Source organism: Artemia sp. Qi Xiang Cuo, chromosome 8 (genome assembly GCF_049724085.1).
Source record: "Artemia sp. Qi Xiang Cuo chromosome 8, ASM4972408v1, whole genome shotgun sequence".
Taxonomy (NCBI): Eukaryota; Metazoa; Arthropoda; class Branchiopoda; order Anostraca; family Artemiidae; genus Artemia; species Artemia sp. Qi Xiang Cuo.
Genome location: NC_142801.1, coordinates 69,252,687 through 69,279,716, shown reverse-complemented (window position 1 = coordinate 69,279,716; position 27,030 = coordinate 69,252,687). Strand labels below are relative to the sequence as shown.

The 27,030-nt window shown below is 35.2% G+C and overlaps 1 long non-coding RNA gene across 1 annotated transcript in view; it reads right to left on the bottom strand.

Moving 5' to 3' along the window:
- Nucleotides 1-787: 787 nt before the first annotated feature.
- LOC148949750 (uncharacterized) overlaps nucleotides 788-27,030 on the bottom strand; it is a 56,857-nt gene continuing 30,614 nt past the window's right edge. The window contains exon 3 of the long non-coding RNA XR_016142158.1: nucleotides 788-895. This is a non-coding gene — a long non-coding RNA (uncharacterized LOC148949750). The remainder of the gene's footprint in view (nucleotides 896-27,030) is intronic.

Here is a 27,030-nt window from a genome sequence, read left to right as displayed (position 1 = left end):
AAGGTTGGGTATCAAGGTACATAGGATATATGCATGACGATTATTGTTGGAGCATTAAGCAAGAATGTCCAAAGATAAAAGATTCCAAGAAAAAACTATAAATGAAAATGTTTGCCATATAAAGACATCAATTCATAAAAATGTAAGAAGTGGGTAAAATATACTTTTGTACCTCGTGGAGAGGCAATTTTGTCGGTTTGGATTTTTAAAGTGAAAAAACAAAATTTTTTTCAATATAAAATATTTTTTAGAATCAACGAGGGGCCAACAAAACAAGTGTGCAATAGTCCCTTTACCCTAATTGACGTCCCTGTAGCCTCAACATGTATGTTCACTTTTTGATGGAAAAACAGAAAACATATATATAGTTATAACCACAACTTAACTTGGAGAAATTATATATGGCATTCGTTAGAGTATACTATAATTTGTGAACAGTGTAGCTCTTTATTTTCCTTGATGAACATATTTTGTATGACTTTTGAGACAAAGAAAAGCTATCCTGTAGCTTTAAAGTTGACATGATCGATGTCAACTACGGAGATTTCTAGATTCAGAGGCCAGAAATAAATAAAAAACATGTTACAGGTTTAAGTATGTGAATAGCTCATTTCCCGAAAGACTATCCATCAAATTGTTAGTAATTCCCCCCCCCCCACCCGATTCAAAAATTTTTCAACGCAAATTTTAAATGGTCACTTCCAGAATAAATACTTATTCTAAAAATCGTAAAACGACCAAGCCTTATATTTAAAAACAAGAAGCGAAACCAAATACTCACCTCGCATGATGCGAAGCCGTTGCTTGTCAATACAGACAATTTTTCTCATTTCTTCAATCGTTGGATCGAACGGCACAGGGTCGTAAAAAGGTAATTGAAATTCTTCGTAAATACCTAGAAAATTTTTTATTTTTATTGAAATAAAGTTTAATGAATTTCAATAGTTTCAGCAGTGTTTGCCATTTCTGACCTACACTAATTTGTAAGAGAAAGATAGTGCAAAATTTCCAAAAAAAAAGGCCAAAATGGTGCAATTTTTCGGAACTTCTTTAAATTAATAACTATAAATGAAGAAATGAAATTTCTTCGCATTACTACCCCTTTACTACAGGCTGTGCTTGGGAATGATGCAGACATGGTAGAATATTATATGAAAAACAGAGTAGACCCAAGCAAAAGATATTATTATGATTATTATTATTTATTTCTAACCCACACTGTACAGAGGTACAATACGTGGAGTATCACGAGGAAAAAAACATAAAATGCAACACAAATCAATATATAAATCAAAGATTACTAGTTACAGAATAACACATAATAATTTAAAAGAAACCAAAATAAATAATTTCCATTATTTGTTATAAATAAATTCCATTATCACAAATAATAATGAACAATAATTTCCATTTTTTAATTCAAACCAGAAAAAAAAACTGAATAAAAAGCTTATGGCTTTTTCTTATTTTGAATAGTATGAGCTGTACTTCAGAGAATCAGGAAGCTAAGTAAGTTAGGTAGCTAGTAATGCATAATGTTTCAGTTGCTGTAGTTCGTTCTTTAATGTAAAAAGACATCAAAATGCAGTTTTTGGTGGAAAAATTTTTTCTCTTTTAGAAATAATTTATTTTAGTTACTATAGATTTTTAACCCAATTAATTTCCTTTAAAATGAGCCATTGAACAACTCTCTACGATGTTCCAGTGCAAAGCTATCTCTGGATACAAAAGAAAAAAAAAGAAAAAAATATCCCGTTTAGGCAGAATGTTGTAGTAGCTGCCACTTTTCTTGATTTTCAAGCCAATATATTTCCCTTGCTGTTCAAGCCAAGGGACAGATAGTTTCCTATACAGGGGTTTCGTACAAGGCGGTTCTAATGGTGTACTTTTTGTTTTGATCTGACTCCTCTGTTAGGAACTATGGGTTTTTATATTTCTTAACATTGGACGTGATCGTCTCTTACTAGGTTGCTAGCTACCGCTGCAACCCGGATCTTCGAACATTTGAACCTTTTAAAATTTATAATGATGTATAATATAAATACTGTAATCTTAACTATAGTGAAGTTGCCTATGCAAGTTAGTATAGGGAAGAGTTCGATCTTTATTATAAAACTAGCAAAACATTTTTTAAGCCTGATGAAGATTTAACTAATGTGTCAAAAGTAAGGTTGCAAGTCGACGATTTTGTTTTGGCCTTATTATAATTGGTATGTTGAAATAATAATATGCATATGGCTCCTAAATCATACTTTTTTATGGTTCCATATGGTCTAGTGGCTAGGATAGCTAACTTTCACTTAACAGGCTTGGGTTCGATTCCCGGTGTGGGAAAAATTTTAACTCTATAATCTTCGAACATTTGATAATAAAACTAGCAAAACATTTTTTAAGCCTGATGAAGATTTAACTAATGTGTCAAAAGTAAGGTTGCAAGTCGACGATTTTGTTTTGGCCTTATTATAATTGGTATGGTGAAATAATAATATGCATATGGCTCTTAAATCATACTTTTTTATGGTTCCATATGGTCTAGTGGCTAGGATAGTTAACTTTCACTTAACAGGCTCGGGTTCGATTCCCGGTGTGGGAAAATTTTTACATCTATAATCTTCGAACATTTGAACCTTTTATAATTTATAATGATGTATAATATAAATACTGTAATCTTAACTATAGTGAAGTTGCGTATTCAAGTTAGTATAGGGAAGAGTTCGATCTTTATTATAAAAATTTTTTATTCCAATGATCGTCTTTTAATGTAACATATCAGTTACTATGGGAGAGAGATCGTTCTTTACTGTAATTGCTACTTAGACACCATAAATATTTTTGCAATTTACATAAAAGCTTTAGAGATTCTAAACTAAAAACTAAATGATCTTAGAGTTTTTGATTTTTCTATAGCATCATATCCAGTTACAGCTTCATACAAAGGTGGCTTGATAGCAAAACACATCGAAGAGTTTAAGTTTTAGTTTAGAGTTTTAATTTAGAGTATTATGGCGTTTATAATGGCATTATAACGTCATAGTTATGTGAGGCAGCGTGGTCGAGCGGTTTAAGGGGCTGGTGTTAGCCACTCTTCAATTCGGAGGCATGGGTTCGAATCCTACCGCTGACAGTATTTTATACCAAAGCTAATTATAATCTTGTTTTAGTTACTATGAACTGAAGTTCGTTCTTTACTATAATTTTCTTAGGAGTTATGGGTTTTTATATTTCTGAGCATTAGACGTGATCGTCTCTTACTAGAACCTAATTGCCTAAAACTACTTGCCTTATTGTACCTGGAGCTATCGGCTTAGTTGTTCCTGCACATTTCAAGAACTACTGGCTAGAGTTCGTTCTTTACTATAGCACTGAGTCTAATGTATGCAATGGCTTGTTATTCCAATTACCACGTTTTAATGTAAACAATTAACTAATCGTCTATATAATTATTCCTTTTATTATTTCAGTTCGTTCCTTAATGTAAAAATTACAAACAGGAAAAAGTCTACGGCTTTTTCTTCTTTGGAAATAGTAAGAGACGATCCTCAAACAATCAGACAGCCAACTAGGTTTATAATTTGTTCTTTAACATAAACGTCATTAATCGGATATTTTAATAAATCCTTTATGGTCTAGAGGTTGGGATAGCTCTCACCCAGTTGGCTTGAGTTCAAATTTTGTATGGGAAATTTTAACTTATGATGATTTCTTAAGGAACATAATTAAAATTTCTTAATGTAATAAAAATAATTTATTTTAATTACAAGAAGTTTTTAACCCCATTAATTTTCTTTAAATGAGCCATTGAACAACTCTCTACTATGTTCCAGTGCCAAGCTATCTGTTGAATTACTAGCCTATACTATAATTAAGTGGCGTATAAAATTTAGTATAGGCAAGAGGTCGTTCTTTATTATAAATGACAGTATTTTATACCAAAGCTGATTATAATCTTGTTTTAGTTACTATGGACTGAAGTTCGTTCTTTACTATAATTTATTATAAGAAATATTACTTTTCTTTTGCTAAATGGATGTCTTTACAAATTAACTACAAATTAACAATTTAGAAATTAACTAGCAAAAAATTTTTTAAGCCTGATGAAGATTTAACTAATGTGTCAAAAGTAAGGTTGCAAGTCGACGATTTTGTTTTGGCCTTAGTATAATTGGTATGGTGAAATAATAATATGCATATGGCTCTTAAATCATACTTCTTTATGGTTCCATATAGTCTAGTGGCTAGGATAGTTAACTTTCACTTAACAGGCTCGGGTTCGATTCCCGGTGTGGGAAAATTTTTAACTCTATAATCTTCGAACATTTGAACCTTTTATAATCTATAATGATGTATAATATAAATACTGTAATCTTTACTATAGTGAAGTTGCGTATGCAAGTTAGTATAGGGAAGAGTTCGATCTTTATTATATTTTAATGTAACAAATCCAGCCGGTGTCTTTTTCTTTTAATTTGTAGTTCAGCTATCAATAAAACCCTATCATTACTATATCATTAACTATAATTAAGTTGAGTATCTAATCTATTATAGGCAAGAGTTCGTTCTTTATTATAATGAATAACAAAGAAAATATATTGGCTTGAAAATCAAGAAAATTGATTTTAACCACGATATTCTCCACAAACGGCATCTTTTTTTCCGCTTTTTTTCTCCTCAGCTAGCTGGGCACTGGAAAATCATAGAGAGTTGTATAATAGCTCATTTTAAAGGAAATTGCTACATCTAGTGTCTTTTATATTTAAAAATAAAATAGTTTTTAAAGTAGAATAAATTTTGTCAAAAAACTGCATTTTTGATGTATTTTCATGCTGCAGTCTTTTCAAATATATTTGAATTTTGAACCAATCAAACAGTTCATGGTAATGAACTCTATAGTAAAAATTTAAATAGGCTAGAGGTCGATCTTTACCATACTATAATGCCTTATGTATGATATCCTAATGATCGTCTTTTTGTAATTCCTTATGGTTCCATATGGTCTAGTGGCTAGGATAGTTAACTTTCACTTAACAGGCTCGGGTTCGATTCCCGGTGTGGGAAAATTTTTAACTCTATAATCTTCGAACATTTGAACCTTTTATAATCTATAATGATGTATAATATAAATACTGTAATCTTAACTATAGTGAAGTTGCGTATGCAAGTTAGTATAGGGAAGAGTTCGATCTTTATTATAATAATAACAAAATTTAATTAGAGTTCGTTCTTTATTGTTATGTTAGCATTGGACGTGATCGTCTCTTATTGTGATATTCATGAATGAGACCATTTACAGTTTTGACGTTTCTTATATAGTAATTATGACGTCACTGCATCAAAAATACAGTTTTTATTGGAAAAATTTATTCTCTTTTAGAAATAATTTATTTTAGTTACAAAAGGTTTTTAACCCAATTAATTTCCTTTAAAATGAGCTATTGAACAACCCTCTACGATGTTCCAGTGCCAAGCTATCTCTGGAAAAGAAAGAAAAAAGAAAAAAATATCCCGTTTGGGGAGAATAACGTGGTAAAAGTCAATTTGCTTGATTTTCAAGCCAATATATTTCCCTTGCTGTTCAAGCCAAGGGACAGAAAGTTTCCTATACAGGGGTTTCGGACAAGGCGATTCTAATGGTGTACTTTTTGTTTTGATCTGACTCCTTTGTTAGGAACTATGGGTTTTTATATTTCTTAACATTGGACGTGATCGTCTCTTACTAGGTTGCTAGCTACCGCTGCAACCCGGATCAAGTACCTAACTAAGTTCCATGTATGCAATGGTTGATCCTATATTAAAAACTATTTTATTTTTAATTACGAAAGGCGCTAGATGTAGTAATTTCCTTTAAAATGAGCCATTATACAGCTCTCTATGTATTTCCAGCACCCAGCTAGCCGAGGAGGAGAAAAAATAGCGGGAAAAACAAAAAAAGATGCCGTTTATGCAAAATATCGTAGTATCTGCCACTTTTCTTGATATTCAGGCCAATATATTTCCTTGTTGTTCAAGCCAAGGGACGGTAAGTTTCTTATATAGAGGTTTCGGAGACAAGGCCGTTCTAATGGTGTTCTTTTTGTTGTGATCTGGCTCTATTCTTAGGAGTTATTGGTTATTATATTTCTTAGCATTGGATGTGATAGTCTCTTTTTAGGCTGCTAGCTACCGCTGCAGCCCAGATACACCCGATAAAATGGCGTAACGAGTCACTTTATGCAAAAAAAAAAACTAATATTAAAATTTTCAGGTATTTTTCTGGTTTGAATTAAAAATTAAAATTTTTACTCAGACATCATAGATATTTTTGCAGTTTGCAGTTAAATAAAAACATTTATTTAAAATTTTCAGGAATTGTTCTAGTTTTAGGTAAAAAATAATTTTTTTGTTAAAACCCCCCAAAAATCCCTGCATTTTACATAATAGTGGAAAATTTTTATGTTATGTAACTAGCTACCGCTGCAACACGGATCTTAACTAGAAAATTTAATATTTACTAAGGGCAAAAGTAATTTCTTATATTATTATCTTGCCGAAAGACCAGTGGACGTAAATGTTTCGCATTCACTCCTTATGCCACATACGATCATAATCAATAAGATTACAACCTTGTTCACGAAGTTTGTAGACGAAAAAGCAGTTTTTTTTTATCAAAATTGTTTCCATTTTAAGAACTATTTTATTTTTATCTGCAAAAGGCACTAGATGTAGCAATTTCATTTAAAACGAGCCATTATACAGGTCTCTATGTATTTCCAGTGCCCAGCTAATTGAGGAGAAAAAAAAGCGGGGAAAAAAAGATGCCGTTTATGCAAAACATCGTAGTACCTGCCACTTTTCTTGATTTTCAAGCCAATATATTTCCTTTGCTATTCAAGCCAAGGGACGGTAAGTTTTCTATACAAAGGTTTCGGACAAGGCGGTTCTAATGGTATACTTTTGTTTTGATCTGACTCTATTTTTAGGAGTCATGGGTTATTATATTTCTTAGCACTGGACGTGATCGTCTCTTACTAGCTTGCTAGCTACCGCTGCAACCCGGATTTTGTTAATAAACTAGATGGAGCTTTTATGTAATTAGAAATTGAACTTGCTCTGAATAATCAAATATCTTTGAAAAGACACAGTATTGAAAGACATTAAATTGCTTAAGAGCAAAAACTGGGAATTACAAAAATATTTGTATATTTTAACAAGGGATTACAACAATTCAAAAGCCTTAAAAAATAAAACCAAAAGTTTGAAGCTTAGTAGAAATCGTTGTTAGAAATTGGGAATGTTAGAAATTGGGAATGCTTTAATAATCAAATATCTTTGAAGAAAACAACAAATTGTCTGATGTTTGAAGACAAGCCACAATGAGAATTAAGCAGTTCTTGGTAACGAACTGTATAGTAAGAGTGACTCGTCTTAGTAGTAACCGAAACTGTAAAAAACGTACCCTTCAAAAGTTACAAGCCTGAGAAAATTTGCCTTATTTTCGAAAATAGGGGCAAGCACCATTTAAAAGTCATAGAACCTTAATGAAAATTACACGATCAGATTCAGTGTATCAGAAAACCCTACTGTAGAGGTTTCAAGCTCCTATCTGCAAAAATTTGGAACTTGGTATTTTTTGCCAGAAGAAAGATCACGGATACGTGTTGATTTTTTTCCCTAGGGGGGATAGTATTGACCCAAGGGTTATAGAATGTCGGAAGAGGGCATATTTGTACGGAAATTAAAAGCTATAGTGTCTTTATTAATAAAAAAAACAAAAAAAAATTTAAGATAGTATTTTTTTACAAAAAACTGGTTTTTGATGTCTTTTCATACTGAAGTCTTTTCAAGGATATTTGATTTTTGAAGCAATCCGGGTTGCAGTGGTAGGTAGCAACCTAGTAAGAGACGATCATGTCCAATGTTAAGAAATATAATAACCCATAACTCCTAAGAGTAGAGTCAGATCAGTTCACCATTAGAACCGTCTTGTCCGAAACCCCTATATTGGATACTTTCTGTCCCTTGGCTTCAACGGCAAACGAGATATATTACCTTGAAAATGAAGAAAAGATGCAGCTAATACAGCATTCTGCCAAAGCGGCATCTTTTTTTCTATTTTTTTTCTTTTCCGCAGATAGCTTGGCACTGGAATATCGTAGAGAGTTGATCAATGACTTGTTTTAAAGGAAATTAATAGGGTTAAAATCCTTTTGTAATTAAAATAAATTTATAAAAATAGAACCAATATTAAAAAAAGCTGCATATTTCATGTTAAAGATTGATCAATGACGTCAGAATCCTAGGTTGTAGCCAGGTCGTCTCTTACTATTCCAATTAACTATTCCTTTTTCTAATTTCATATGAAACAAAAAACATCTATATTAGAGAACAACCAGCTTAAGTCCATTACATATTTTATCTTTCTGTCTATTTTGTATATAAAGTGAATATAATCACATAGAAAAGGTTACTGTTTATAAGATGTTGAAAAGATACAAAGGGATTAATTAGTTTTATGAGTCCAGGATGCTCGATAGGTTTAAAAAACCAACAAAGAGAAAAATCTCTAAAAAAAACAAAAACAAACGAGACTGTGGCCAGTGGAGAGAAAAGAAAACAACAGAAACAAAACAACGTGGACATTTCGCCTGTATACAAACAAGGCGTCTTCAGCACGAAAGACACACAAGAAGACCAAGATAAAAAAAAACAAGATAAAACTAAAAACCAATAAAACCACCACCAAAAAAAAACCAAAAAAGTCCAATCGGCGCAAACTGATCCACGTAGGGAAAAGATGCTAATATAGAGTTACTTCAGTGAGGACACCCGAGCAACTGAGGAAAAATAAAAAAAAACGTAAATTACTTTAATTATTCAGTTGCGAAATACTACTTTTGTTAGATAATACTGAAGAACATCATTTTGGTCTAACAGGAAAAATAGTCCCCAGGTTATTATTTAAAATCTATACTCCCTTATTAATTGTTGATTTACTCTTTGGAAGGCTATTATAAATTTGGTCAGTATATAAATTAACTGTATCCTTATTTATGGAAAGGTTAGCAAACATATGTTTTTTAATTTCTATGGCTTGCCTGGCCCATTGGGTGTACCCCTTATCATTAGAAATAGCCAAGGCTTCATTAAATTTTACAAAATGATCTGGTTGAAGCCACATATGCTCTGCTAAAGCTGAAACAAAAGTTTCTGGTGGCTTGCTTAATTGTAGGGTTTTTTCTATTGTGTTTCGGTGTTCAATAAACCTTTTAACAAATTGTTGGTGAGTCTTACCAATATAGAACTTCACACAATAACACAAAATTTTATACTCCCAACTTACAAAATTTCCACGAGTTAAATCCTTACCAGAACTAAAAAAACTACCCATTGGCCTCAGCGATTGGAAACATGTATCAATATCAAATTTACGTAAAAACCGTGAAAGTTTCTCACCCAAACCAGGTACATATGGTAATGAAATGAAGCTTTTTGATACAACTAAATCTAAAGACTGAGAAATCTCAATAACCCTACTACTATGTTTAACCCGTCTATTTTCAATTATTTTGTCAATGAACTTAATTGGATAACTATTACAAAACAAAATATCCCTCAAGTATAACGATTCCGAATCCAAAAATTCCTGGGAACAAATTCTAAAGGCCCTATCCACTAGTGAAATTACAACCCCCCTTTTCACCGACATAGAGTGGTAAGAATGAAAATTTAAATACATATCATTGTGCGTTGGTTTTCTGTAAATCGAGAAAAGTAAATGGAGATCCCTTTTAATTAATAAAACATCCAGAAAAGGTAATTTATTATTATCCTCAAATTCAACTGTAAATTTAATATTATTATAAAAAATATTCAGATGCTTACAAAAAAGGTTTAAGGAGTCCAAACCATGTTTCCAAAAGTACATCACATCATCCATGAACCTACCTCAGAATCAAGTGGAGATTCTAAAACTGTTTATAGCGAACGTTTCAATGGTATCTATGAATAGATTTGCCAATAAAAGAGAAAGAGAAGCCCCCATAGGTAACCCAAAAATTTGTCTATAAAATTCCCCTTGAAAACCAAAATAAAAAGAAAATTCATTTACCAGAATAATTAGTCTCATAATGACATCAATATCCAAACTGGCTAACGTCACATCCTGTATTAAATCAAAGTGTTTTTCTAATTTACTTTTTAAAATATCCTCGCATTTTTTTAAATAAAAATTTGAATACATTGATAAAACATCATAACTTCAAAAAATTGAAGTTTTCTCCAGCGTGAAATCTTACAATTTATTAGTAAGATCAGTCGAATTTTTTAAATATGACTTTTGTTTTTCTAGAAATGGACGTAAAGCAACCGACAACCATTTTCCTAATTTTGAAACAGGTGACAGAAAAGTTGACACAATGGGGCGGAGGGGGGATCCAATCTTATAAATCTTAGGTAGACCATAGATCTTGGGTGCCGAACAACCCCTAGGATAATATTTGTCATAAAACTGTGGGGTAATGTGAAAATTATTTTTCATTGACTCTAATTCCTTTCTTGTTGTTTTTAAATATTTATCTGTAGGATCAAAATCAAGTTTTTTGTATATAATAGTGTCCGAAATAATGGCTTTCATGTGATTATTATAATCTTCAGTGTTCATAATTACGATCGTGTTTCCCTTATCGGCTCTGGTGATAGTAAGGAATTTATCCTTTTTCAAATCAGAAAGGATTTTAATGCATTCTTTTTGTGAAATGTCTTTACCAATTAAGTTCATATTAAAGGCGTTTAGTTTTCCTAAGATCTCGGATCCGAGTTCTTGAGGAGTATCAACCTTATCAATAACAGCCATAATTCCCGACTCCACCTTTGAAATTATTTTTGAATAGGGGACTGGTGTTGGAAAACCAAACTTAGAACCCTTCGACAAAACGGCTTCCTGTTGAATATTAAGAGGCTTAGAAGACAAATTCTTAATTGCTGGACCCAGACAATGACGAGGATAAAAAGATCTTTCACTCGATAGGTTTGAAAATTAATGTTAAGAGGACTAAGTCTCTAAGGCTAAAAATAAGTACATGTGAAAAAGTGAAGTTGGGCAACAAAAAAATCGATCAAATGGGCAGTTTCATTCATCTTGGTGGTACTATTAGTGATGACGGTATAGGTAGAATAGCCAAGGCTAAAGGGTTTTTTTCACTATTGAAAAAATCGAGAAGAATAGGAAGATAAGTCTGCGAACCAAGATCAGAATATTTGAAGTTACAGTGATGACAGTGGTTAAGCATGCTTCTTAAGCATTGGAGCTCCAAAAATCAGAGGAAGATTTGCTAGATGTTTTCCAGAAAAATTCCCTACGGGTTGTTTTGGGTACCCGAATGACTGACCGTATTTTCAAAAGTAGGCTGTACGAAAAGTGTGTTAGAATCCCGGTTTTTAAGGCTATAATGAGAGAAAGATTGAGATGGCTAGGATACGTTCTGCAAATGACGGTTGACAGATTATCAAAGATGGTCCCTTTCGGCCAGCCGTCTAAGAATAAACAAAAAGCATGTTGCCCTCAGTTGGGATGTGATGATGTTGTCAGGAAAGATTTAAGGGAAATGGTAACTTCCTGGGAGAGTGTAAAAAGGAAGGTTTTGAATAGATTGGAATGGAGGAGGAACTTGTGTAGTTGTGTTAGCCTCCGGCGGCTTGGTGCTTCAATAGGTTGTTAACAGCAGTAGTATCTTGGTTTTAGGGTTCCTTAACTTATTTGTTGGAATTTTTGTTCATTTCAGGATTGATTTGTTGTGTGGCATTATTTTTTCTCAGCTTGGGTTTTAATATCTTTCGGCCTGGACCTTTACTTTTCTTTGAACATTTTTTTTCAGTACCCCCCTCCGTTGGTAAACAACACCGTTTATTGATTAAAGTATCTACAAAATTAAATTTTATCTAATCATAATAACACTTTATTGGTGCCAATATGGGTAAAATTAAACTTGTATATTCAAACAAAAACAATCACATGCCATATATTCAAAAATATTCTGTTTGAAAATGACGACGCTAGACTCATTTTGTACATCACACTGACATGGTTTTATGTCAATGATAAAATTGAACATGGGAAGATTTCTTGATAAAATTCAGTTTGTTTGATAAAATTATGACTTAAAAAACTGTATTAGTAAGCATTTGATTTTCTAAACTGTTAACTTAATTTGCACGAAAATAGCGCGAATACGAATATCTTACCTATTCATAAACGAGGGTGCTATTTCAGTATACTTTTCAGGGATCCTGAGTCTGCTAGTTCTAAGAGGGTAAGATAAGAAGGTAGATAACTCATCCATTAATTCACTTACACCTACTTTTTGGCTCATATTTTAAAGTTTCTGAAGCTTAAGGGGGAAGTTGGAATCCATTAAAAAAATAAATTCAATAAAACTGAAATTTGACGTCTATGTGCCTGATCTGTTTTGGCAACAAAGCCATAGGTCTACTTTTTCCTGTGACAGACCTTTGACCTAAATTGTGTTTTAACCAGATCAGTGTGTTTTACACCCGTGTTGCCATCGTACTCTTTTTTATGCCCTTTACGGTGCTCTTTGATTATATTTTAATTCATTTTCGAGTTTACTCCTTCGGTGACCCCTGGAAACATCGTCCTGTGCCACATTGGACTCCCAAAAATTTTTCAACCAGCAGTTCTCGGAAAACTTTTGTCAATGTTCCTGCTGGATCGATGTCGCAATGTATTCGTAAGATTCGGTGACCGGAGCAAGCTGCTTTTGTGTCGGGCCGTTCAACCATGGAACAGATTTTCACGATTCGACAGATAATAGAAAAAATCTACGGAGCTCTGACGTAAAGCTTTTCTTGCGTTTGTCTACTTTTGTGTTGTGTTCGATTCAGTGAGCCGAGAAGCTCCTTGGTGGATTCTAGAATTCATTGGCCTCCCTGAGAAATACAGCAGACTCTTCAAAGTTCTACACCATGGTACTGAGAGCTGTGTTCAAGTCAACGGCCGGCACAGCCCATTCTTCCAAATTACAACAGGAGTGCGTCAAAGAAGTGCAATAGCACCAGCGCTTTTAATGCTATCATGACCGCATTATGACAAAAGCAACTTCACGTCTCATTTTTGGGCTCAAGTTTGGAGATCACGTCATCTCAGATGCTGACTTTGCTGATTACCTTGCCATCCTAGCGGACACTATGGATCAGTTATTAGAAGGGCTGCGGATCTTACGAGAAGAGGCCGCGAGCGTGGGACTGCAGATGAGGTCGGATAAAACGAAAATCATGGCTATAAACCCGTCTTCCCCTACTGTTAATTCTCCAGTTAGCCTAGACAGAACAGCTAGCAGTGTAGTTGTCCAAAGGTTCATCTACCTGTGCTCTATAATTTCCTCAGATGGATAACTCCTCCCTAAGCTGCAAGCAAGGATATCCGAAACGTCTTCTGCCATGGGTAGGCGTCATCTTTGGCGAAAATCAAGCATTAGCTGTACTACAATATTGAGAGTTTTAAATACCCTCGTTGGTTTTTTAATGCTTTACAGAGTTGAGACAATGGCATTCACCAAACGAAACACTATGGGCCATCGATGTATTCCAGATGAAGAGCCTGAGAAGGATGGAAGGTCTAAGGGAGTTTAATTTTTTTTTTCTTTGAAAGAATAGAATGAGAAAGAATAGAAAAAATAGAAAGAATAGAAAAGCAAACGAAAGGGCTAGAGATGCCTATAAAGAAACAGACATGAAAGAAAAGAAACGTAGAGACACAGCAGAAAGAGGAAAAAGGCCCATATTGAGGCTTTGGAGAAAGATCAACCGCAAAATTTCTGGTTTCCGGATGCATGGAAACCAACTAACCTAAGACCCCTTAGCTCCAGATTAAATATTCATTTTAAGATATTTAGCAACCAAAATCTTCTAGAAAGAATCTTGTCTAAAGGCATTAGTCATAGCAATAGGGAGGTTTTGAGGAAATTTGAACAGTTCAACAAAACTAGTAAGACAGAAGATATTGCTTTGAAATACCTTATGGAGGCCAATAAAAAGCAAATACAAATATAATATGGAGAAATTATTAGTGAAAACGAAAAAGAAGGGTCGGCAATTGTTAAAATGATTCAGAGTCACATTTATATTTTAAGAGAATATAAAGAGGATAGAAAGTTTGTTCTTAAACGTCGACAGATTGTTAAAGATTTCTATAATGAATTGGATCGGGTTCTTCCCTCTGGTGAAAAGGAAAACATCGCTTACGAGGTTTATACGACAGCACTCAGAGAAAATTTTCAATCCTACGAAAAGTTAAATAAAAATGTTGATAAAATTCAGATTGAAAGTACTGGCAAGGTCCTTCTATTACTTGAGAAAAAATTCTGTACTGCGAAAAGAACACACCACTAAATTATACAAGATAATTGAGGAAAATAGGGAGGAAGAAAGCCAGGCCCAAAGGGAGGCCGACAAAAAAATTGTACCAGGATGCTGCAAAAACAATTGACAGACTAATGAAAACTCATTGGGGAAATTCGTGAAGTTATGTTTTATCACGAATTATTTATAGGCCGTCGCATAGCCATAATAATGTGTCAAAGAAACAATCACGAGAAAGAGAAAATTATCAGACATTAAATGCTAAGACGGGAAAATATCCAACTTCGTCGACTACGGGGGGAGGTAGACCGACCCATAAAATAAAATAGGAGGCTAAGAATTCTTGCCTGATAAAGAAAATAGACGAAATTCGTAGCTCAATATGCTAATGATCCTGGAAAATATAATTCCTCAGAGCCTTTTTCTAAAAATTGCCATAACAGAGATAACGGAATAACCTCTAAAAGAAGAAATTGGGCTATAGCCCATAGCAAAGGAAACATTAACGAGTTTGTGAAATCACATAAAATAGAAGGAAAATTAAACGGAAAATTGACCAAAATGGTAATTGACTCAGGGAGTGAAAAATTTTTTGTGCGAACGAACCTAATTGAAAAGAAGGAAATAGACCATTAAAATAAGATTACAACAGTATGTTATTATGGAGATAAGCACCAATGCTCGTGTGCTTGGGTAAGAATAGAAAATGCAAAGAAGGACGGTACAGTCCAGAGAAAAACGATAGAAGTAGGCTTAGTACCTACTCTAGCAGTGGATTTTTTAGTAGGAAGAGACTTTGGGGATATCAGAAATCTCCTATCCTTAAAAACGACTTCGTTAAAGGTGAGAAATGCAAAAGTGGCCAAGCCACATGATATTGTAAATAAGACAGGCGAAATTAATATTTTGAAAATTTTTCAGAAAACAGAAAACATCAGAACACTTTTACGGAAAAATATACACCAACAAGTACATACCAAGGTGAAATGCTCACATTGCCATTGAAAAATGAGAAGAAATTTATTTTAAGCGCTTTTACCAGTAAAGTTCGAGAAACTTTAGTACAATGTGAGAAACCAAATGTCGGATTTCAATTCCCATTTGATGAAAATTTATTTATAACTACGGTAAAAGAAAAGAAAACAAAAAGGGAGAAAATGAATATAAAATGTAAATACAATAAAGAGATGCAGTCAAAGATATTGGAAACTGGAGGCCAATTCAAATTTAATGAAGATTTAGTTTGTACTTTAAAACCAGCTGTGAAATTGTATTAATTCAGTGGCTTGAGCTTTAATATAATTCAGTGACCTTTAGGATTACAGAAGTTTGACAATACTCTGCTACGGATTATAACCTAAAGTAGACTTATTGATATGGACTAATTGCTTTGTTTGGATTTAATATTACGGTAGCAACAATATTATTTATAATATAAGGTAAACTTATTGATATGGACTAATTGCTTTGTTTGGATTTAATAATACGGTAGCAACAATAGATCGTCCTATTATTTTGTGTGGCGTTCGAATTACTTTGGATTAGCTGATTAAGGATGCCAGAGTACGGTGGTGAATAACAAAGCTGGTTCCGCGGACCACGGGGCCAGCCGTCAATTGCTGATTGCCACTGCTGCCGTGGGCCTGCCCACTGAAAGTTAAGTTGATTTTTCTTCACTTTTTTTTTTTGGTTTTTCTCGTAGTAGCGAAGTAATGTCAAAATTCCAACAGTTCCAGCTTGCGTTAGTGAATTTCAAAAAATTACCGCTGTGGCCCGTAAGAATTATCCAAGTTTCAAAGGATAAAAAAGGAATCTTCAACTACCTAGTTTTTGCGTATGGAGATCAAACAGAGTCGCGCCTAACGGAGAATAGTCTCATCTCGTTTGAGGACAATTACTGTGAAGCATCTACAAAAACTGATAAAATGTTGGAAGTGCGTTTAAAGAGGTTAACCAGAACCCGGACATTTATAAGACGGCTTCCAAAACTTTCGTGTCGCTGAAAGCAGTTTCTTCTGAACCATCTACCGCGGATGTGCTCGCTAAAATAGTAGCAACTGAGGAAGAAATCGCTAAGACAAAAGAATCAATGATGAGCGCGATTACTAAGCAAGTTCAAGATAAATGCGGAAACGACCGAACTCTGAAAACTTCTGTTAAGACTATCGTGAGTGAAATATACTCGTCAGTGTCGGTTGAGTTTAATTCGAATATCAAAGGACTGATTGAAAATTTAAAGAACCGAATTGCAAAATTAGAAGTGAAAATTGATGATTATGAGCAAGAAAAACAGCTTGGAACTCTAGTTTTTCACGGTATTAAGCAGCAGCCGGGTGTTGACTTGAAGTCACCCATTCTGAATATAGCCTCGCAAAAGCTGGGGCTTTCCGGTATCTCTGATTGTGATTTTGCTATGGTTTACAGGTCGAAATTGAATAATCCAGGGTCGGCAAACGATAAAGTCGCACCAGTGTTCGTGAGATTTTCTAACTCTGAGACGGCCCGCAAAGTGTTTGCGAGTAAATCAAAATTGGCTGGTTCGAAAATCTTTCTGTCTGAGTCTCTAACCAAGCGCCGTTGTGATATCCTGAGTGCCGCGAGAGACAAGTTTGGCGTGAAAAATGTATGGTCAGATCGTGGCCAGGTTCTCGCAATGCTTCCGGGTGAGCGAGCTGCTCGTCGAATAAACTCGCTTTCAGATTGCGTTTAGTTTGTTGTTTATGAGTAGTTTGGTAGTGTTTATCTCGTTAAGATGTTCTATATTGCTCTTTATTTATATTTTTATTTTGTTGGTTATTTTTTTATTTCTTATGAGTATAAATATCGTCCCGTTTGAGCGCAAAAAAGGGATGAATTATAGGATTCTTTTTTGCGTAAGTTGATATGAGTAGTAGTTTACGTGGAAGATTGAGTGATTTGCAAAGTAATCCATTTAATGTCGATGATTATTTGTTGACGGATATTGGAAATGATGGGTCGCAAATTAGTTTTCGTCCATCTTTTGATAGTAAATATCGCCTGTTATCAGCTTTGGAGGAGTTAGACCGGTCTGGATTTCATGCATGTACATGGAATTGTCATTTAACGTCTTCTTACCATGAAATTTTTGATTTTATTTCCCGATCTAATAATTTACATAAAATGGCATTATGTGAAACATTTTTGGGTCATGATACCCTTCTCTCGTCCTTTAACTTTCCAGGTTATGAATTGATTGCTCGAAGTCGATCATCAATGGGACGTGGAGGCCTGGCTTTCATTGTCCGACAGGATTTGAATTGGAAAATTAAAAAGTATTTGGACGTTTGGAAGGAGGGTAAGATAGAAACCTTTAGTATAGAAATTCAGTTTGAAAATCGAGCTTGTATTTTTACTGTTGTATATAAGCCACCAAGTGCATCATTTGAAGAGTTTGCTGAAGGATTTGAATGTCTTGCTGCAAAGTTAAATAGATCTAGTCAAGAGTTTATATGTATGGGAGACTTTAATTTTGATTTGTTAAATATGCGTGAAACAAATTTGGATTTTTTGAGCCTAATGATGTCAAATGATTTATACCCCACCGTGAGCATTCCAACGAGAATCACGGATCATTCGGAAACGCTCATCGATAATGTGTTTGTATCTTCAGCGATACTAAGTAACGCGTGCTGTTCTGTTGTTATAAGCCCAGCCTCTAACCAATTTCCGGTTGTATTGCATTTGAATTCTGAAGTGAAGAAAAATAACAGAAAGAATAAAATACCAATGCGTGAACTGAAGCCAGTTAATCTGAAAAAATTTGAAGAACAAATTAGTGTTATAAACTGGGAAACAGTACTGAATGAAGATCATCCGTCGGAAGCATTTGAAAAGTTTAACCAAATAGTGTCGATTATTTATGATAGCACGTGTCCGCTTAAAGAAACAAACCCCAGAAAGAATAAACCGAGAAAACCATGGTGTGATGATGAGCTACTTAATCTGTTTAATATGAGAAATCAGGCGTGTGAGGAGCATCTGAATCATCGGCAGAATAATGAGCTCCATTTGATGTATGAAGAGCTAAGGAATAGGGCAAATGCCCTAGGAAGGAAAAAAAAGAAGGCATATTTTACAAATGTTTCTGAAGAAAGTAAAGGCAACCCCAAAGCAACATGGCAAGTTGTGAATGATCTTCTAAAAGGTCCTATGAAGCCATCGGAGCCAAAAATTGTGCTAAATAACAGGACCTTGGAAGAAACTGAGGAAATCTGCAACGTATTTGGACAATATTTCTCTGAAATTGGCTGCAAGATTCAAGAAGAAGAAAGGAACTCCCATGTTTTCGAATTAAGCAGTTTTGTGGATGAGCGAGGAAGAGGTTTCGAAATGAATTTCCAGCCTTGTACTGAAGAGGAGGTACGCAAAATTGTTAGCACGATTAAGTCAAACAGTGCAGGAACTGATGGATTGCGCACTAGAACGCTCAAGTCGGTTGTGGTTTATTTACTTCCTGTCCTCGTATGCATGATCAAAATTTCTATGGAAAAGGGGATATTTCCGAGTCCACCTAAAATAGCTAAAGTTTTACTGTTGCACAAAGGTGGAGTCAAAACTGACATATCTAATTGGAGACCAATATCAATTCTCCCGATTTGTTCAAAAATTTATGAAAAGATTGTTCATCACGGGCTTTACGAGTATCTGATGAAAATTGGTGTTTTACACGATGGTCAATTTGGCTTCTGGAAAGGACATTCGACGACGCAGGCAGTCCAGCATCTTCTGGAAAATATTAACTCAGTACTTGAGAATGGCGAGCAGTGCATGGGCGTTTTTATTGATTTTAGAAAGGCTTTCGATACTCTTGATTTTAAGATTTTATTGGAAAGGCTGTATTATTTAGGCATAAAGGGTAGTGTTTTAAATTAGTTTGAATCGTATTTAAGTGAAAGAAAGCTACGAGTGACTTTGAGTAACAAATCTTCTCAGCCGTTTCCCATAAAGTGTGGTGTTCCACAGGGCTCAGTTCTTGGTCCTCTCCTGTACCTGATATTCGTAGACACAATGAGATTCTACATTCCCGGAGCTTCAGTTACTTCGTTTGCTGACGACACGGCTTTAGTGATTGCAGCAAAGTCGCCGCGGGAGCTCTTGTTCAAGGCGAATAAGGCGCTTGATGGCCTACATGAATTTGTTTGTGCTAGCCTACTTAGCGTCAATGCATCAAAAACTAATTTTATGATGTTTACGAGGACTGGTTCTGCTCCCGCTCTCCCTGGTGTCATTATTTACAATGGCCTACCGCTCTCACAAGTCGAAGAGATCCGATATCTGAGATTCATCCTGGATCGAAACTTCAGTTGGAGAAAACAGTGCGACATCATAGCATGCAAGCTGGCGCGAGGCCTCGGAGTTCTGAACCATTTTAAATTTTTTTACCTTTGAAAATTCTGCTTTTATTGTATTTTTCATTAATAGCGCCTTATATGAATTATGGTGGTTTGATTTGGGCGAGCACTTTTAGTTGCAATTTTAGAAGAGTTCAAGTTCTGTAGAATAAGGCTATAAGGTTGATTGGAAGGTATGATCGTGGTATTGATAGAACTGAATCACTTTTTAGAAAGTTTAAAATTTTAAAGGTTGGTGAAATAAGGGATTATAAAATTGGAATATTTGTATTTCAGTGTCTGAATGGTCTTGCACCGGGTTTTTTTTATGAATATTTTTAAGCCTAATTCGTTTTATCACGATTATTCGAATAGGAGTGCGGATTGTCTTGCATCTGAGCCACGGAACACAACCAGAGCGAGTCAAGTGACCAGACACATGGGCCTGTCAGTTTGGAATTCGTTCCCAGATTCTGTTCGTCAAGCTGAAAGTGTGCCGCAACTTAGAACCCGTATTAAAAAATCATTTCTTTTCAGGAATTTGGTAGTGTTAAAGGTTCGATAGAAGGCTTTTTTTTTATAGATATTTTATTTTTATTTTTTTATATTTTATGCCATTATATATTTATTATTAATTTTATTTATTTTTATTGTTAACCCCTTTTTTCATTTTTTTTTATTTGTTGAATTGGCATGCATGATATCCAACCGGTAGCTTTTTCAAGTATCTTTTTGCTATAATGCGGCTTGTTGTGACAGTGAGTTGTTTTTTTTGTTAATAAAAATGTGTGAACCTGAACCTGAACCTGTACGATTGAAAAAGTTAAGAAAAGTAAAAATGAAAAGATAAATGGTAACAAAAGACAAAATTTGCGGATTCAGCCTGCAGTGGCGAGAAAAAAGAATTAGATGGGCTGTGTTTAGCAAACATAAATAAAATAAATAATAAGGGGGGGGGGTAAAGAGGTCCAAGACCCAAGGGGAATAAAACAAGATGATCACAAAATAGATTTGAATGACCTACAAAGTTCGAGAAATTTTAGTACAATGCGAAAAACGAAACGTCGGAATTCAACTCCCATTTGACGAAAATTTATTTATAACAACGGCAAAAGAAAAGAAAACAAAAGGGAGAAAAGGACTATTAGATGCAAATACAATAAAGAGATGCAGTCAAAGATGGTGGAAACTGCAGTCCAATTCAAATTTAATGAAGATCTAGTTTGCATGATTGAAAAAGTTAAGAAAAGTAAAAATGAAAAGACAAATGCTAACAAGAGACAAAATTTGCGGATTATAAAAATTAGATGGACTATGCCTAGCTAACATAAATAAAATAAATAATAGGGAGGGCAAAGAGGTCCAATATTCATGAGGAATAAAACAAGATGATCATAAAATAGAGTTGAGCGACCTACAACTGGGGGGGGGGGGGTGTTGGGTTATGTTGAATGTCGGGTTGGATTGGAAAAGCTTGGGGAGGAATCTGAGATTCCTGAGATTTGGAAAAGCTTGGGGAGCTTATCCACTATAAGGGAGGTTTGATCACTTTTTTTGGGGGGAGGGGAGGGGGAGGAGCTTCTTTGGGGAACAATGAGTGATGGACGATTCGCTCAATGGACAAATGGTTTGCCAGTTGTGACTTTATTACCGAGATTTTGACTGTCTGATCTGGAGTTCTTGGGGAATACTCTCTCCCAGTCACTTCATATTTCACCCAAACTTTCGTCCAGTAACCCTATTCATAGTTTTTACTCTTCATGGGAATCGACAATTATTTCCGGCAAACCTTATTCAAAGAGAGACACATCCAAATTTCATCTTCAGTTAGTATAAACGCCTATTCTTCATTTGATTATCCCAGGGGAGGGACCCAGGATGAACTTATTAATGATTCGCTCAAACTAATAGCTGATTTCACTATACCCCTATCGTCCTCAAAGGCCTTTGAAGTTTTGGCAATACATTATTTCAAATTATGCCAAGAGGCAATTCGATATTTAATTCAGATGTGATCTTGTTTCCATCGAGGGAAATCAAAAGGCTAGTGCATCTGATTATTCATGATGACTGACATCATCGAATGTACCAGAACCCAATTCTAAGCTCTTTCAAATGTAAATTCGTGAGGGCGAGACATTTTTATTAATCATGCTAAGCACGATTATGCTCTGCTAATCCGGTGGACTTCAATTATCAAAACCTCATTCAGACGCCCATACGATCTAGATTATGGTGGTTCTGCAGTAGAGACGTGTAGATGGCGAAAGATCCAGAGCCAAGCAGTGGAAGCAGTAGCACCGACGCTGGGAAAGAAAGAAGACAAATGGATTTTGTAAAGTTGAAGTTCAGTGGTTATGTTTATAAGGGTGGACCAAGGTGGTGCGTGAGTGGTCATTTATCTTATGGGACAGGTGTTGGGGTTTCACCCCTGTTTGATTTCTTTTGAGATAAATGATCTGTTTTCTCTTTTGTAATTGCATTTGCCTATAGGATATTTTTCAATCATAAGTTAAACTCTTGTTGCTAAGCAAGAGTCTTTTGCAATAAATAGCTTGCTAGCTAAATTCTATTTTGGTCTTCTTGTTCTGGGCCATTGATAGATAATATAATTCAAACGAAGCCAGGGGTTTTAACTTTGATTTAGCGGATTGGTTTGGGCAAATTTAAGGTCCACCCCTACGCAAAGTTCGTTGTATAGAACTAGTGATTTAGTTTTTAGTCTGCATTTGAGACCCGCTTAGGGAGTCTGTATTTTCACAGTTGATAAATGTGTTTTGTTCCCTTTTGGTAGAATACAGGTAAGCCATTTTCTACAGCCATGTAGACTATTTTTCAAGGAACCCAGACAGGGTAGGAAAAGAGCTTGTGAGACATACTGTTATTTAGTATATTGACCGGGGGGGGGATCCGTTTACCCTTCCAAGGAGATAGCTAGAGATGTTAGTCGTGGCCTAGGTTGGGTGCACCATTGGGCTAAAGTTTGGCCATTTGACCGTTCGATCACGTTATCATACCCTGAAGCAGGGCATACCATAAAAAAGGGTACTAACATACTCTATAATTACGGTACAGTAGTGGTAACCGCGAGGCATTCCATTACAACATTTGGCACTAGCGAGGCTCTCCCATCAAAATAAGTGGTGCAGCATCATTTCCAAGCCAATATCTGGTGGCGAACATGGTTACCAGTACAATAATTGCATACTGTCAGAATGTCGGTCAAACTTTGACTGCAAGAGGAATAGAAGGAAAGAAATTTTTAAACACAATGGAAAGGCAATTAGAATACAAAGAAAAGAGCCTCATTAGACCCTTTCAAAGCAAGTGTACACAGGATAGTGAAAAAAACTTGATTACAATACGAGGTTGAGACAGATACAACGTTTGAGAAGGACAAGCAAGACTTAGCTACCCTGATTTTTTTTCCTAGGACAGGAGTGATTTTCAAGACTCTGCGATAGCTCATTCAAGTCCGGAAATAAGTTTTTGCCTCCGACGAAAGCAATGAGCAACGTTAAAACTTCTAACGAACCGGAATTAGATAACAAATTATTCCAAATGTGTGCCTCCGGTGCTTTAGAATAATTTTGATGTCACACGTCAATAGGGATTACGAAAAGGAATCAAATATAGGGCAAAATATTTCTTATCAAAGCCTAACAAGGTCTTTATATGTTTTACCGAGCCCAAATACATTGTATCATTAGTTGTTGGTTCCAATGACAAAGTTAAGACTGTCTGGGAACATTTTACGTTGAATGCAAGAGATATCTTGGTGAAAATACAATGTACATCTTCTTCTGTGTTTTAGCTATGTAAAGAGTTAACAGTCGATTTCATTGAAGAACTTCTTAATATTTCAACAATTAGTGGAGCTCTTTTCGGAAGTTCCAGTGGCGATTTTGAAAGAATTATTCACAAAGGTTCAGAAATAAGGAAGCCAATCTCTAGCGAAAGCCAAAGAAAGTTCCTTTTTCCATGTGATCTTAATCAAACAAAGCTGAGGATCTCCCAGTTGATCCTTCAAGACAAAATATGAAACAGTAGTGTTTTCATCCGGGATGGAATGAGGATTACCAGTTCTTAGAATATATTATCGATGAAGATGCTGCCTTCTTCGTCCCGTCTTTCCTTTTCCCCAGTGGTCCCAGGAACAAACAAATCAAAATAGACGATCTGCGGGTTGAAGCCGATCTGCGGCAATGGCACAAAATGAAAAGCAAAGTAAAGGCAACGAAAGAAAAAACGGCATTCAGTCATTTCTCTTCCGAGTAAAAAAAAAAAGCAACTTTGCTCTGTTTTTGTCATTTTGTCAATATCCGCAGTCATGGCTCTTACATAATCAAACCATTCGAACTAGCAAAACGTGAAGAGAAAAACAGATTAGTTCTAAATTTTTGTTTTTGACGTTGGAGGGACCCTAACGAGACATGGTATTGGCCTTAGGATAACTTAAGAACAAAGCAGCAACCTTTTTCAACTTCTAGCGAGATATTTGATAGCTTTTGATACCCGATATAGACAATACAAATTTACCTATTTACCCACAATTCCTCAAAACAAGTTCATTGATTTCTTTTAGCAGAAGTCAGGGAGAGAATCCTCGACGAAGTTTTGGATTCAGAAATTTATTCTGTGATACGATAACCGATGCTTTACATACTGATAAGCTTGTGGGCGTAATCTGCAATACCAGCTTGGAAGGGACACCTAGAAAGAGACTATTAGATGTTAGCGAGACTAATGACGAAACCTGGCAGGGTATGGCAGAATGTATAATAGGACCATTGCAAGGAGAGGAATTCCTCTGGATAAACTAGCTTTCTAGCCTTATGACTATGCAAGAGCGATGTCTCGTCAATTTAATGGAGCGCTGCAGGAAATATCTGACCTTCTTGATAGTTGTGTGGCCTATATTCCCTGAAAGGCCTACAGACTAAATATTGTTACAGAACATGGCGGCAATTTGTCTTTTTGAATAGCTTAGCTTTTCAACATCCTCGACAAAATAAGCATGTTCTTTTCTTCATCTACAAAGCAATTTTCCACCCTTAAAGGAAAACTCTTCGATTGAAAACAGCCTTAATCTCTGAAACTGATTACAGAATAGGTAAACTACAAGGGCTGAAACCATACAAGCAGTATTTAAGTAGTTTGAAGCAATAGTTTCAGCTTTTTATGAAACAAAACAAATAAAGAACACCGATGTGAAGTCGAAAGCACAAGATAGCAGCCTTCTGAAAAGGATTCTAAACTTCAAATTTATCGCTTGCCTCATCCTTATGGAAAATATCATGTACAAGATCAACATCATCGACCCAATAAAGATACTTGAAGCTATGAAGAAACTTTTCGAAAGAATATCGGGGGATGAAATGAATAATTTCATTGACAGTGCAAGAGTGTTTTCCAGAATGAGAGAGGTCGATACAGAGGCAGATTTTGTCTGAAATCATCGTCAGTGACTTGCAATATCTTGTTTTGACAGTCGAGATCAGAGTCAAGCCGGGACCTCAAGTTTTTAGTTCTATAGACGACACTTTAGAAACCAGCTTGAAAGGCTGACTACAATGATGGGAGATAATCGCAGAGCTTACCTTGTCAATTCTGAGCGATTTTAATACTAACCTCATTTAAAAAATCGATTTCAGCTGCAAATATTGAGCAAGCAACATCGTTTTTTCCAAACCAAGAAAGACATACAGATTCTACTGCTTTTCAAGTAGAGCTTGAAGTTCTGTTTCAGTTTTGCCACGGCGCTACATGCTTCAGAGAAGTCCTAGGTAGAGTAATTTGCCAGCAACACCGGCTTTAGCAAGCCAATCGCTTTTACAAATTGGCTGCAACCGCACCTGTTGCAGCAGCTGTTGCTGAAAAAAAACATTTGGCAAGCTCAAGTTTATTAAGAAATTGCTGAGAACTTCCATGGTTGATTTTCGACTAGATTCCTTATATTGTTAACAAATAAGAAATACCTCACCGATGCCATTGACTTAAACAGAATCGTCCAGCGGTGGTTCATTTTGAAAAAAAGGCGGATACAAAAATAGCTGTCCTTAGTTGCGTATGATGTATTCCGTTTTAGCTTGTTTTTTGTCTCCGTAGATAAATAAAAATGATAAAAGGTTAACTATAATAGATTTTCACGAGTCGTAGAATGTGGCCTATTAGTCGTTTAAATGATGGGATCTCACCCCCCCCCCCTGAACCTTGGTCCTTCGAGCCACCCTTCTGCTTATATGTTAACAATGGAAAACTGGTACGACTCACAAGCCTTGCCCTGAAGGCTTTGGGTGGGGTGTCATCCTCAAAAACATAATTCCTAGACCTTTTGACTACAAACAAATTCCTAGACGTTTTAACAAATAACAATATCCAAATTTTTATTGTGTGTGTTTGAGGAAACGATCAGCGGGGGCTGGTTGCCCTCCAATAAATTTTGATTCTTGAAATGAAAACTAGAACTCTCAATTTATAATGCAATGGGCTCCTTTCGAGGTTTTTATGATAACTCATTTTATACAAACTGCCTTGGTCAGCAAAAAAAAAAATATGTTGTGACTATATCCTTAAATTTTTTCAAACTGATGGAATTCATCCTGGGTGCTCGGCTTTTGTTTTGATTCTAGAACATCAAGAGCCCAAATTATTCATTTTGACAACTTTTAATTTTTTGTTGATAATACTTGATAAATATATCCATGTTTTTGCTGATTATCGGAAGTCAGAATCTAGTGTTAACGAAAAAAAAGTGCCTGCTTACCTATTATCTTGACTGTAGCGTAAAAGCAAAAAGAAATAAAATCGTTTATAGATGAATGAATACAGACTTGAAAAGAATTTCAAAAATATTTGCAGATAGTTGTTATCAGGAAAGAGTGACCAATTCTGAAAAATACTGTGTAAAATGTAAATATTAATAGAAAGTAAGTAATTAAGTAAATTTGGTGCTAGATAAGTAGTTTTAGAAATATTTTGGTAGGCTACTAGTGACACTTTTTTTTTTTTTACAAAAATATATATCCAGTAGGGGAATATTTTGTTTTATGTAAGGAATTTGGAAAATGTGTCCATTTTATGTCCCAAATTTCTAAAATATACCCCTTATTTGCTGTGTTATGTAATTGTGCCTAGACACATAGGAATAAGTCGTTTGGACATAAAATAGGTCCAGTTGGCAACCCTGTTCTTTAGTATTGCAGCGTCTGTGTTGCCACTTATACCGCAATTTGCGGTATAATATCGCAATTTGGAGAGAAATGCCGCACTTTTTCTGATTATACCGCATAACGCAATTATACCGCGAAATTATTTTGTTCCGCGT